Source organism: Capra hircus, chromosome 14 (assembly GCF_001704415.2).
Source record: "Capra hircus breed San Clemente chromosome 14, ASM170441v1, whole genome shotgun sequence".
In the NCBI taxonomy this organism is placed as follows: domain Eukaryota; kingdom Metazoa; phylum Chordata; class Mammalia; order Artiodactyla; family Bovidae; genus Capra; species Capra hircus.
The window spans coordinates 56,140,349-56,154,780 of NC_030821.1; the positions used below are offsets into that span (position 1 = coordinate 56,140,349).

The window sequence follows — 14,432 nt, forward strand, 5'->3', positions numbered from 1 at the left end:
TTGTCAACCAGGGATTGAACCTGTGCTCTCTATGCATTAGAAAGTAGACTCTTAAGCACTGGACCACCAGGGAAGTCCTTCCTTATCTCTTTAGATAAGTTCCTAGGATTGAGATTTCTAGCAAAAAAGGACATCCAAGTTTTCACTTTTGGTATCACATTGCTAATATCCCCAGTTGCTGCTCAGTCACTCAGTCGTGTCTGACTCTTTGTGACCCCATGGACTGTAGGCAGCCAGGCTCCTCTGTCCATGGGATTTCCCGGGCAAGAATATTAGAGTGGATTGCCGTTCTCTTCTCCAGGGAGTCTTCCCAACCCAAGGACTGAACCCATGTCTCTTGTGTCTCCTGAATTGGCAAGCTGATTCTTTACCAATAGTGCCACCTGGGAAGGCCCAATATCCCCTAAGGGTTAGGCTAATTTATGCTTGCATCATGGGTTCAAGGTGTTTTTGCCCTTTTAAAAATTGGTCACTTTATGCTTTTCACCTCTTTCTCATCTCCTTTTTTACTCCTCGCTGTCTTGAAATGTGTTCATCTCCATTTACCTATTGAAATTTCTGTGGCAAGAGTCACTCTTTGATTTTCTTTCTGTTCTTTTTGCCTGTGTCTCTAAATAGAACACATGTGCGCAGCAGAAAATTCAAATAATACATGATAGAATGAAGCAACAAGTGTCTCTCAAACCCTCCTGTCAGTGACGAGCACTGGGTTGAATGTGGAGGCCCCCTGTGGCTCAGCGGCGGATGGATGACTTGGGCTCCATTCTGACTCCACCACCAGTTATCTGTGTGACCCTGACAAAGTTACTAATACCTCTGAGTCTCTTTCTTTCTTTTTAAAAAATTCTTTAATATTTTTTAATGTAGTATGAAGACTCTGCTTTTGGAGATTTTTTTACTGAATTATCTTACTTAAAGAGGGACACAGCAGTGGGTTATCAATTAGCTGAACCAAACTCCCTGAAACAAAGGTCAGCCAAGCAACTCTGCAACTTCTAAGAAGGACACGTGTGCACATGTGCTTTTTTATTTTTGAGAGCTTTTCAGGAAGTTCTTCAGTGGTAATTTGATTTGCGCTCGTTCCCTAGGGTGTCTTCATAGAAGATAATTTAAGGTTCAGAAATAGTCACATGAAAGATAGCATCTGTTATAATTATATTGAAATAGCTGATGATTTAGAAGACTTGTTAAGATTATGGCCTTACTTCAAGGTCTCATTATGAACAATGATCACTGGGTAATAGAAAATTTCCTTTTATAGTTAAACTTTCTTATTATTTATATATAGATAAATGAGTATTTGGAGGAAGTCCTAACAAGGGAGAAAGTCAGCCTGATTACCTTTGTATATTCCAAATGTCATTTCTTTAGATTATTATAGCAGGTAAATTAAAAAAAAAGTTTTTACAATATTGTGTTGGTTTCTGCCATACAACAACGTGAATCAGCCATAATTATATATATATATATATCCCCCTCCCAGTTCAGCCTCCCTCTTCTCCCCTGATCCCAGCTCTCTAGGTGATCACAGAGCACAGAGCTGAGCTCCCTGTGTTTTATAGCAACTTCTCACCAGCTATCCACTTTACACACAATAGCATATATATATCGATGCTATTTTCTCCATTTGTCCCACTCTCTTCCTTCCCCACTGTGTCCACAAGTCCATTCTGTATATCTGTGTCACCTTTCCTTCCCTGCAAGTAAATTTATGTTCTGATTACCAAATGACAGACTTATTAGAGAAAGTTTAGAAAATATACAAATGCGTAAAAAGGAGCTTGTGTATCAAATCATGCTAATCCATTAAACAGAAAGGTTTTTAGTTTTGTTTCCACCATGAAGTGTGTTAAAATAACAGGAAAGAGATTTTTTTTTTTAAGTATGAAAACTTACAAGATTAGAGAAAACGAAGAGAAGGCAGGAACAGTATTTTGGAAACAGGTGGTTGTGCAGGAATAGATTTATCACACACGAGGAACAAGGCTGTTTAATGACGGTATCTCTCAAAGTCCCAGGAATTGGTGGCAATGGATGTGTCTAGAAGTTGAAGGAGGCTCAAATCATGTGGACTTGTTAATAGCTGTTGGAGAAGCAGTTACATCTTTAAGAGCCCTCCTAATCTGTGGTGGAGCCCTGGAAGTCCTTATGCTGTGATGAAGGGAGAGTTCCTCTTAGAGCACACAGGCTCGATTGAGGGTTGGGAAACCTTTCTGAAGACAGGGCGATTAAATAACATCTTTACGGTGCACCTCCTCCCCCACTCATCCGTCAATACCCTGGCAGGAAGACCTCTACTCAAACGGCAGATGTGCTTGACCAAAGTAATCCAAGGAAACAGGTGTGGGATCCAGGAAACAGGAGATCTGACAAAGGGGAAAGGCAAAGGAGATCCCCAGAGTGATGGTGAAGTGAGGTGGCCAGCGTGGAGGGTGTGAGTCTGGATATTAGCAGGCGAGAAGGTTCTAGAACAGCTTCCTCCAGAAATACAAAGTTGATAGACTGCGTGATATGTCTTAACTTCTTGAGAGGAGAGTCAGACAACTGTAGGCAATTTGGGATTGAGTACCTAGGTGGGGAAAGCTTGAGATAACAGTTCATTCCAGAGAAAACAAAAAGTTGTGCAAGAAAGGAAAATGAATGATATATTAATATAGGTAGTTCAGCTCTGAATAATATTTCTATTTTTGCTAAGTTACTTCAGTGGTATCCGACTCTTTGCAACCCTATGGACTGTAGCCCACCAGACTCCTCTGTAAACTGGAGTGGGTTTGAATTCCCTCCTCCAGAGGAATTTCTCCAACCCAGGGATCAAACCTGCGTCTTTTATGTCTCCTGCATTCGCAGGTAGGTTATTTACCAGAACACCACCTGGGAAGCCGGATAATATTTACATCATCACAATAAAAGAAATTGAATATTGATCCTACCAAAATTACTCTATACTGTATTGGGACATGGAAGGGAAGAGTTTACAGTGTGTGATGTGTGTGTGTCTGTGTGTGTGTGTAGAGTGGTGGTGGCTGAGAGAAGGAAAATAGGATCTATCTATCTGTCTTTTGTCTAATTGATGTTTTGGACCATGGTAGCTTAATTTTTTGCTTCCCTCATGGCTCAGGTGGTAAAGAATCTGCCTGCAATGCAGTAAACCCAGGTTCGACCTCTGAGTTGGGAAGATCCCTTGGAGGAAGGAACGGCAATCCAGCCCATTATTCTTGCCTGGAGAATCCCCATGGACAGAGGAGCCTGGTGGACTATGGTCCATGGAATTGCAAAGAGCTGGACATGACTGAGTGATTAAGCACAGTGCACACAGCTTAATTTTTAAAATAATTGGATATATTCTTAAAATGAAATTGAATTACTTTCATAAACTTGGAATCTCTGTCTCTAGAACACCCTTTCCCAACTGTGTTCTGCAGAGCAGTGTTCCCTCGAGATGTTTGTTTGATTAAGAGGTGACTGTTCCCATACATTGGGAAATCCTGAATATAATATTTTCCTTTTGGAGATTAACAATGCACATTAGCGTATTAGAGACAAATGGTTTAGTATGAAAGAATCATGTTTTACTCAATTTGATCAGAGTTTTCACTGTTTTTTTGACTATAGATCCATTTTTTCCACCTAACTCCCAGAGTTATGTGGAACATATTTGAGCAAGTGGCAGGGGGGCCTCCAGTTTATTTTCCTTTTTCAAAAAATTCATGCAGGCTGACCTTTAGGCTTCCTTTAAAAAGCTCTAAAATTCTGAGACTTGACAATGTGGATCATCAGTTAGTTTTATGTCAGTCACTTTGATTTATAATTTGTTGGGTTATAGTTGTCAAATGCATATATAAACGGCATCCTATTTTACCTTCAAAATCATATCTTTGAGGCATAATCTTAAAATATTTGATCATGGCTCACTATCTTATTTGAAATTTAGTTTGGAAATATATACCCTAGCATTATTAATGTTTTCTAATAAATTGTTCCATATAGGGAATACCAGCCCACCTGACCTGCCTCTTGAGAAACCTATATGCAGGTCAGGAAGCAACAGTTAGAGCTGGACATGGAACAACAGACTGGTTCCAAATAGGAAAAGGAGTACGTCAAGGCTGTATATTGTCACCCTGCTTATTTAACTTATATGCAGAGTACATCATGAGAAACGCTGGGCTGAAAGAAGCACAAGCTGGAATCAAGATTGCCGGGAGAAATATCAATAACCTCAGATATGCAGATGACACCACCCTTATGGCAGAAAGTGAAGAGGCGCTAAAAAGCCTCTTGATGAAAGTGAAAGAGAGTGAAAAAGCTGGCTTAAAGCTCAACATTCAGAAAACGAAGATCATGGCGTCCGGTCCCATCACTTCATGGCAAATAGGTGGGGAAACAGTGGAAACAGTGGCTGACTTTATTTTTCTGGGCTCCAAGATTGCTGCAGATGGTGATTGCAGCCATGAAATTAAAAGACGCTTACTCCTTGGAAGGAAAGTTATGACCAACCTAGACAGCATATTAAAAAGCAGAGATATTACTTTGTCAGCAAAGGTCCATCTAGTCAAGACTATGGTTTTTACAGTGGTCATGTATGGATGTGAGAGTTGGAATATAAAGAAAGCTGAGTGCTGAAGAATTGATGCTTTTGAATTATGATGTTGGAGAAGACTCTTGAGAGTCCCTTGGACTGCAAGGAGATCCAACCAGTCCATCTGAAAGGAGATCAGTCCTGGGTGTTCATTGGTAGGACTGATATTGAAGCTGGAAACTCCAATACTTGGGCCACCTGATGTGAAGAGCTGATTGATTTGAAAAGACCCTGGTGCTGGGAGGGATTAAGGGCAGGAGGAGAAGGGGACAACAGAGGATGAGGTGGTTGGATGGCATCACCAACTCAATGGACATGGGTTTGAGTCAACTTCGGGAGTTGGTGATGGACAGGGAGGCCTGGCTTGCTGAGGTTCATGGGGTCACAAAGAGTCAGACATGACTGAGTGACTGAACTGAACTGAACTGATGTGAATATATACATACATGTGTGGTCATGTGTGTGTACATATGTACAAAGAAATCCATACATGTATCATGTATGAACAACTTAAAAAGTATTCTATTGTATCATAGTTTATTAAAGAAGGAAATTGCTTGGTTTTTCTCTAGTTTTTTTTCTGCAGTGAATATTCTTACACATAAAATTTTTATATAATTAGGTGATTGTATCTCTATCATAAGTTCCAAGAAGTGTAATTTTGGGTGAAAAGTACATGCATAATTTTAATAGATATTTGTTGCCCAAAAAACTGGACTAGTTTATGTTTAGCAACTGTATGAACCAGTTGTGAGTTTCCCCAGCCCATCTGTTGTAACATGAGTAGATGTATTGAATGAAAATCTTAGCTGATATTGTTTTCTAAATGAGAAGACTCTTAGTTATCTCAAAATGTCTGCTTGTTTCCTATATTATTCTGTATTTATTATTTCTTCATTTATTTAATAGAATTTGGGGACTAGGAAGAAGTGGTCTTTGTGCTTAGTTACCACCTGCAATTATTACACAGGAAATTAATGACAGCTACTAAAAGCTTTATTATTTTGCATGACATACAAATTCTTTGTTTAGAAAACAGTTCAAGCATTCATTTATTTGGCTTGAAAATATATGTTTCTATGAAATTTTGCATTAATAGATTCTGTCAAAGAAATAAAGTTATGGTAGACTTTGTAGGAAAATTGCAGAGATGCCAAACATGAGCATGAAGATATTTTTGAAATTTCCATGTTTTCTTACAAAATTTCTCAGTGTTACTGTCTCTTGTTGGATTGTAGAAAAGACTTTTCAGTTTGCTGTGGAAGAATACCAGTAACATAATTGACTCCTTTTTTGCCTTGAAGGAGGAAGACAGTGGTCCTGTGGTGTCCTTGGATAAGAAACGGAAACTTCGAGCTGCAGCTTTGGTTTATCCTCAAAGCCTGCATTGTTTTCTTCATCTAATCCAACTGTGATGGACATCTGCGACAGTTGCCTGTACACGAGCTCTAATGAAATATTAGAAATGGCTATACATTCAAATGGAGCCCCATATTCTGTATCCACATCACTGCTGCTAGTATTCACATTTTTGCACTTACTGTTTATTGCTTATGTGTAGAGGAAATGAAACTAGTTTTCAGAGTTATTGTTAATATGAATGCATATATATCATGTATTAACACTGAGACAGGAAAAATATATTTCCAGCATTTGCAGTCCTTCATTTCCTGTCTCCAACAGAAAATTCACTCATTCAGAGAATAGTGTAATTCTTGATAATAAATTGAGAGTTCTGATCAAGAGCAGCATACAGCTTCAAAATGGAATGTGAAGGATTAGTAAAAATCTTATCCTGTGTTACTTTTCAACCGTCATACCATGATTAATGTCAGGGTGATTTGTTATAAAACATAATTTGGGAGTTAATCCAAGAACATAATACTTACTTTATATATTATTTTCTTAGTTAGATGATTTAATTGAATATACGAATATAATCATATTTATTTGACATATGAGAAGTTGTGGTTTCTAGAAATTTGAGAAAGGTGTAAGAAATAAATAGGATAAAAAGCAGATACTTTATTTTTGTTTTATAGCTTTATTTTCCATAATAGAAACATAAATTTAATAGTATGGCATAATAATTAAGTGGTGTACATTGTGTAAGTCTTTAAAATATTTTGTTTTATAGGCTTCACATCAGTATATTGAGATATTTCTTTTGAAGATGATCAATATCTTTATTTTAATTAATATTAAGTGCTACTGGCTAATTTAAGCATATGCTTAGATGCAATTAGATGTGGCAGAACGAGATAATTTATGTAAAGCAATAGAGTGGCTGGCACAAAGCTAGTACTTAGTATATGTTATTAGTCGTCGTTATAATTATTCTTGTAAAACTAATGACTTCAGTAACATAGACCCAATTTTGAGGGATTTCATGATATGAAATATCAAAGTTAGAAATAATACAGATGCAATTAGGTAGTATGTGCTGAGAAATTTTAGATGTGTTGGGTGGAGGTTGTAATAATGAAAAGCATTAAATACAAATAAAAAAAAAATCACACCAACTATCCCTGAAAATGGAAGCCAAGATGGCTCGTGGTGGACACTTGGGCAGTCGGAGTCATAGCTCTGGGGCTGTGGGTGGGGACAGTGGTTTGCTTCTTGTGAATTGACTCTCCTGCTTTGCAAGCAGTGTCCTGGGTCGGGGCGAAGCCTCTGGTTTTTTGGTTTTGTGGCTTGTCTTGCCCAGCATGAAATTTCCACCCTATGAATAAGCTGAGGTTAAGGTGAGCAAGGTCCTGGTATTCTCAGTCTGCCTCTGGGTGGAAAACCTCTGCTCTGTGAGTGGGGGTTGGGTGGAGGAAGGGGGCTTAGGGGCTCTTGAAATTTAGCCTCTGTAAACCTTTTAAGAATCCCTTGATTGAGGTTTGAGGGAAGAAGGAACCTCATCTTCCTGGTCATACCCACCTAAAATGGGTATTTAATCCCACTAAACTGGAATGAGTGTGTTTATGGCTCAGATTCCAAATATTTTTACTGAGATTCAGGAGAGTTTTCTTGAATACATTTTTCTCCATTTGTTACATGTCCTTAAGAAAATTTATGGACACTTTGCATTTCTTCCTCTTCTTTTTTAATTAAAGTTTTTCTTCTGGACCATTTTTGAAGTTTCTACTGGATTTGTTACAATATTGTTTCTTTTTCTTTTTTTTTTTAATGTTTTCATTTTTTGCGCATGAGGCATGTGGGATCTTAGCTTCCTGACCAGGGATTGAACCTGCACCTCCTGCATTGGAAGGCAAAATCTTAGTCACTGGACCACCAGGGAAGTTCTCCCCTCATTTTTAAAAGAAATTCTGTCAGGTATGGTTATATCACTAGGAAGCAGGTCTGTGGAGCTTCTCATGTGGCCATTCTAGCTGTAATGCTCTGTCATCTAAGATGGTACGTTACTCAAAAGGTTAGGCTGTCAAGTTCCTTTTGGAATTTTCACTTGAATAAGCAAAACTGTGTGTCAAATACCATCATTGTGATTGAGGGTAGACTCATGCTTTTGGATACCTTAAAGTTTCCTGAAAGTGAAGCTGACATATCAATAATAGTCATTAACCTACTGTGTTTATTACTTACTCTGAAATTTTCTCCATTTTATTTTTCTGTTTAAGAGCAATTAATTAGTATGTGCTGATTAATGATTTTCAAGTCAGACTTCTACAAGACTGTGCCTCAAGATAGAACGTGCATGAAGAGGCACCCCAGAAATCTCATTTTCCTTAGAATCCATGCACTTCTGTTAGAGTATATTAATAGAGCAGATATTGATATGATAAAAAGCAACCTCTATTCAATTTCATACAGAATATTATTTGCATCATAGTATAGAGTATTATGTAAAAGATGAGGCATTCTACATCAATGACGTAGCACAATCCCTAAAGAGAGGCTCACAGAAACATTTGTTCCTCTTGCTATGTTCCCTTCCTTTGTTTAGAGGTGGTTTCTTCTGCTACTCTTTTTTTTAAATTTTTGGCTGTGCTGGGTCTTCATTACAGTGCTCAGAGTCTTCTCTAGTTGGGGCACACGGTTCTAGTTTCCCTGTAGCGTTATTCCCCAGTTAGTTAGGGTTAGATGTGGGATGTTGGTTCCCTGACCAGGAATGGAAGCGCATCCCCTGCCTTAGAAGGTGAATTCCTAGCCACTGGACCAGCAGGATGTCGCTGCTGTGCCACGTCTGTGTGACCCTGGCAACTGACACATGACCCTTCACATGGGTTTTTCTTTTTTTAAATGATAACAACATAGAAGAAAAAGTTTTATTGGAAACTTTATGTTGTGTTTGACTTAGATTACACTTTAATAAAGTATACTAGAAATTTTCTACTTCTGGTTATACAGGAATACTCATTTGGGGATGATGCTATTGAGTTTTAACAAACTTTTCAATTTCTAAAACTTCAATGAATCTGCATGAATGACTGACCTTGTAAGGCTTTTACACGGCCACCATCCAATGCAACACTGTAGTTTTAGTGAGTCAATAAAATTAAGGAATTTCTTAGCACTGCTCCAAAGACCTATATAAGCTTGTGTTATTCCCTTTTGGGCTGGATTCATTTCCAGAATGACTCTACTGCAAAATTCCTTTGATAAACTTTAATTGCTTTCAAATTACATTGGAATTCAGTCAACTTCAATAGGAATTTTCTTCTGAAATTATATTAGAATCTGGCAAAGGGAATTAAAAAAATGCATAATAAAGTCTATACATTGCATGAAAAACATGTTATTTTTTTATAACGTAAAGATGCTTCTTTGTGGCATAAAGAAAATCTGCAGTGTTATTATAGCAAAAACCTGGGATGAAAATTAACTACTGGAAATTTCAGTCCTATTAAATAAATTTCCTAATAGAAAAGCTGTTTTCAGCAAATCTTGTTTGAATAAAATAATCTTAAAAAAATCTTTATAATTAACGTTTCCCCTTACTCTTCTGCTCATACCTCATACTTAGAAATGATCTTTATATGACTAGTTCCAAATCTTTATATGACGTAGTTCCAAAAATTCAAGAAATATGTTTGAAGCCCTATTAGATAATTCACTTACGTGTCTAGTGAAGTCTCTTATAAGGATTTTGCCTCTTAAGCTCAGCAGTTACCATGGTCAACCTCAAATTTTCATACATAACCAGAAACGTGAAGCAGTTTGGAAAATACAGGGACTAGGTAAGAAAAACCTATACTTCACTGATCTTGGTTTTCTATATCCACAGAAAAGAAACCTAAGTGCAGTTTTTCTTGTGGGTCAAATGGTTTTCCCAGGAAGAGGAATTAATGCTTCAGAGCACCAAGGGGGTGATTTTCTCATTTACATTTGAGAAATGTTCTAGGTGGTACCCTCTTGTGCTAGATAAGTACAGGAGAGCAGTTAACTCCAAGGAGCTATGCATCTCCCAGAGCCCAGGGCCATGCTTACTGTTAGTCCTTGCACGAAACTGTTTATTGGAAAACATTTCATGGACATTGTGCTGCTGCTGCTATGAAGTCGCTTCAGTTGCGTGTGACTCTGTGCGACCCCATAAAGGCAGCCCACCAGGCTCCACCGCCCCTGGGATTCTCCAGGCAAGAACACTGGAGTGGGTTGCCATTTCCTTCTCCAATGCATGAAAGTGAAAAGTGAAAGTGAACTCACTCAGTCGTGTCTGACTCTTCGAGACCCCATGGACTGCAGCCTTCCAGGCTCCTCCGTCCATGGGATTTTCCAGGAAAGAGCACTGGAGTGGGGTGTCATTGTCTTCTCCAATGGATGTTGTACACCTATTATTTCTCAGTGCAGTCCCCACCTTTGGGCTCCAAAGTTGCATTTCTCTGTTCTCAAAACCCCTTCCCACCCACTCCCCCCAGAAGACTAAATGGTCCATTGTTGCTAACGTCTACATCCTTGGCAAGAGAACATGTATTTCCAAAATCATCCTTGGAGAACTTTTTCCTTATTTCTGAATTACCAACAATTGGTCTGTATTGTTTTTGCCATCTCATGCCTTTGTATTAGATACATTTTGGTCATCATAATCACGAGGTTGGGAGTTAGCTTAAAGGAGACAGATAACATTTAAGCCCAAAAAGCTTTGTATTTTCCTTTCTAAATCATATTTTAAAAACTGGCCACATAGGTTGATGTAATTGATTTCTGGGGTTTCTTAGTTCTGTCCTCTGATTTAATGAAGGGCAACTTTCTTATTTTTAACCAGAGAGAAAAATGTGTCAGGTATTCATAGAGTCAAACCTATGCAGCTGATGAAGAATTACTTTAATTTTGAATTAATCTAGAATATTTCCAGTTTTTCTCAACAGTATAAGTCTCCACAACCACCTTGGAAGGCAGAAGATGAGTAGCAGGAAGCTTGGTACAGCTTCTCCAGCTGATATGTGGGAAGAGAACCACAGTAGTCAGTGGAGGCCAATGGTACCTTCCAGGAGGATGTGGTATCTAATAAGAGAATGTATCTGGGGTGGGTGCAGACATGAGAGAATCCAAGTAAAGGAGCAGAGAATTGCAATGAAGCCAAACTCCCTGTGGAATGTGCAGATACAGTTGATAACAGCTTAGATAATAGTTCAGTTATAAAACAGAGACCTAGTTCTTCCTCAAGGCATATCCATAGTAATCTGATCCATATATTTGAGTTGTTCTGCAGAAACTAGGATTCTAACTCACCCTCTTGGAAGGTGGTGACTACACCCTGACCACAAGCCCATAGATTCCAGACTTGCTGGAACTGAAAGGCATTAAGATTCCCAAAACATTATCCTGTTTCCTTACTACCACCCAGTGAAAAGAAAGTCCACAAGCTGCAACCTTCAACCCCCAAAACCCTTTAGAAACCCTTCCTTGAAAACAATCAGGTAGTTAGGTCTTTTGAGCATGAGTTGCCCATTCTCCTTGCTTGGAGCCCTGTAATTAATGCTGTATTTTCCTACACCATGGGGGCTTTCCTGGTGGCTCAGAGGTAAAGAATCCACCTGCCTATGTAGGATACATGGGCTCAATCCCTGGGTCAGGAAGATCCCACATACCATGGAGCAACTAAGCCCGTGCACCACAACTATTACGCCTGAGAGAAAAATGTCTTTTTTGGAGCCTGTGCTCTGAAGCCTAGGAACTGCAACTCCTGAGCCTGCGTGCCCTGGGGTCCATGCTCTACACCAAGAGAAGCCACCACAGTGAGAAGCTGGTGTGCTGAAACTAAAGTTTCCCCACAGCAGTGAAGACCCAGCACAGCCAAAAATAAATAAATAAACTTATAAGAAAATAAGACATCTTTGAGGGCCAGATGGATGAGTAAAAGTATGCTCCTCAACTTTCCCATCTACGCTGATAAACCCTACTTTGTTGTAATGACAGAACATTGAAGACAAATAAATGCAGTGCGTGGGCCCTTCGCTTCATCCCGGTGTACACAGAGACCTCTTAAACCCGCACAGATAGAGATTTCAGTCGTCCTGCTACCAACCAAATGGATGACAGTAGCTGAACTTTCCAAAGGTTCTGCCTGAAAATATTCTAGCAAGAGAATCTGAAGCAAATAAAATAGATGGTCATTTGATTCATTGAGTCACAACCTGCAGTTTCCCTGGTGGGTCAAACGGTAAAGAATCTGCCTACAATGTGGGAGTCCCGGGTTCGATCTCTGGGTCAGGAAGATTCCCTGGAGAAGGGGGTGGCTACCCACTCCAGTAGTCTTGCCTGGGAAATTCCATGGACAGAGGAGCCTGGTGGGCTACAGTCCATGGGGTCGCAGAGTCAGACACGACTAACACTTTCACTGTCACATAAGCTGCGGAATTCGATCTGGTTCTAGTACATTATAATTGTGATAGTTTTGTCTTAACTGGATTTTAGATGAATCACTAAAGAAACGTCAGCAATTGCTGAATTAGTGAATTGCAAAGGTAAGAAGTGGGCAAGACTTTTGTCAGCAGCATGCTGACTACTGAATTAAGTGACAAGGAGGCTTGAGGACTCCTGAGACTAAAATTCTTGATTCCTTACACATTGGACAAGTCCCTCCAATACATGATGTCTGTTTGTGGGAGGTGATCCTCACACAAGTATGAGGTAACAGTAGTCCTTTTAATTCTACCCCCTCCACATTCCTAATTAATCGTACCATATCGGACCACTGCTTTATTTTGCTCCTTTTTATATTTATATTTAAAACCCCCAATGTATAGTATCACCATTGACAAGTTTTCTTAATATACACATTCCATTTATTTTCATGACCGCTTAGGACCAGTGAAATTTATGTAGCAACATATTATTATCTGCCTTTCAACTTCTGTCCATCAGAAATATTTAACAAATGTCCCCATCCTTTATTATAAAACTATCCCTGAAGCAAAGTGCTTTCATACTTGCATCTAACTGATGCATTGTCTTTTTTTGGAGATGTAGAGATTTCTGGAGAGCAGTCCTCTGACAGGGGTCCCTAAATGATGGAGAGAGAAGATTATTACTCACTGAGATGCCGCTTGGGATGATGGTTTGGCTCACTCAGAAGCAGAAAATAGAATAAAATGAGGTTTATGTGTTGTTGGGGTCAGAAAAGCCCATTACGATGATTTCATTTGATGCTTATCATCTAGTCTGTTGCCGTTGTTTACTCACTAAGTCATGTCCGACTCTTTTGTGACCCCACAGACTGTAGCACTGTAGGCCCCTCTGTCTAAGGGATTTTTCAGACAAGAATTGGAGTGGTTTGCTATTTCCTTGTCCATGGTACCTTTCCCACCCAGGGATCAAACATGAGTCCCCTGCATTGGCAGGCAGATTCTTTAACAACTGAGCCGCTAAGGATGTCCCCACCTAGTCCTTAGCTATCTCTAATACGAAGCCTGTCCTGATGCAGATTTTTTTGTTTTGTTTTGTTTGGAGAGTGGGTATCTGTATCCACAAATGCATGGGCATTTGGGCAGTAGGAAGGGTATATGGCGGATGGTGTGGATGGCATGGGAAAGTGGGCAAAATCAAGTGCAGTAATTAAGCCCCTCTCCCTTATTTGCATCTCTTCTTCCTCTTTTGCTGCAAATTAAACATGGTTGCTAAAGTCTAATATTTTTCCCTCAACAGTGAGGGGGACAAGGTATAAGTCTGCTATTCGTTTATTCAACAAACACTTTTACTGACTTCTTACTGTGTGTCAGTTACTGTGCTGGTGCAAAGAAAACTCAAAACTTGCCCAGAACACACCCAGTTAGAATTCAAAAAGCCATAGGAGTGGCAAAAACTATATGTTCAAAAGAGAAAAAAAGACTATCCTGAGGTGGACGGCATGTTTATGGAGAAGGGGTCATAGGACTTAAAAGGTGGTGTGGCAGGTGAGAGGAAGGGGTCCAGGCGTGCAAAACAGTAGGAGAAAAGGTGTGAAGAAAGCGAAGCCAGTGACCCTATACAGAGTCAGTGCATGAAGCTTTATAGATAAATTAAAATACGTACAAGAGAGTGGAGAGATGTTATGATAAAAGGCAGGATGAAGGAGTCAGCCTGAGGACTTTGAGAGCTAGATGATGATGTTACACCTTTATTTATAGGAGACTGGCTCAGCCAATAAAGAATCTGCTTGTAATGCGGGAGACCTGGGTTTGAAGAAGATCCCCTGGAGAAGGGAAAGGTTATCTACTCCAGTATTCTTAGACTCCCTTGTGGCCCAGTTGGTAAAGAATCTGCCTGCAATGTGAGAGACCTGGGTTCAATCCCTTGGTTGGGAAGACCCCCTGGAGAAGGGAAAAGCTACCCACTCAAGTATCCTGGCCTGGAGAATTCCATGGATTGTACAGTCTATAGGGTTTCAAAGAGTTGGACACGACTGTGCAACTTTTGAAAAGCAGAGACA

General features: G+C 39.5%; 1 protein-coding gene across 2 annotated transcripts in view; it reads left to right on the plus strand.

Annotated features, from left to right (window-relative positions):
* CA8 (carbonic anhydrase 8) overlaps positions 1–7,698 on the plus strand; it is an 87,267-nt gene extending 79,569 nt beyond the window's left edge. For both annotated transcript variants that reach the window (XM_013969213.2, XM_005689007.3), the window contains exon 9: positions 5,884–7,698. The gene's annotated coding sequence lies outside the window, so the exon portion shown is untranslated. The remainder of the gene's footprint in view (positions 1–5,883) is intronic.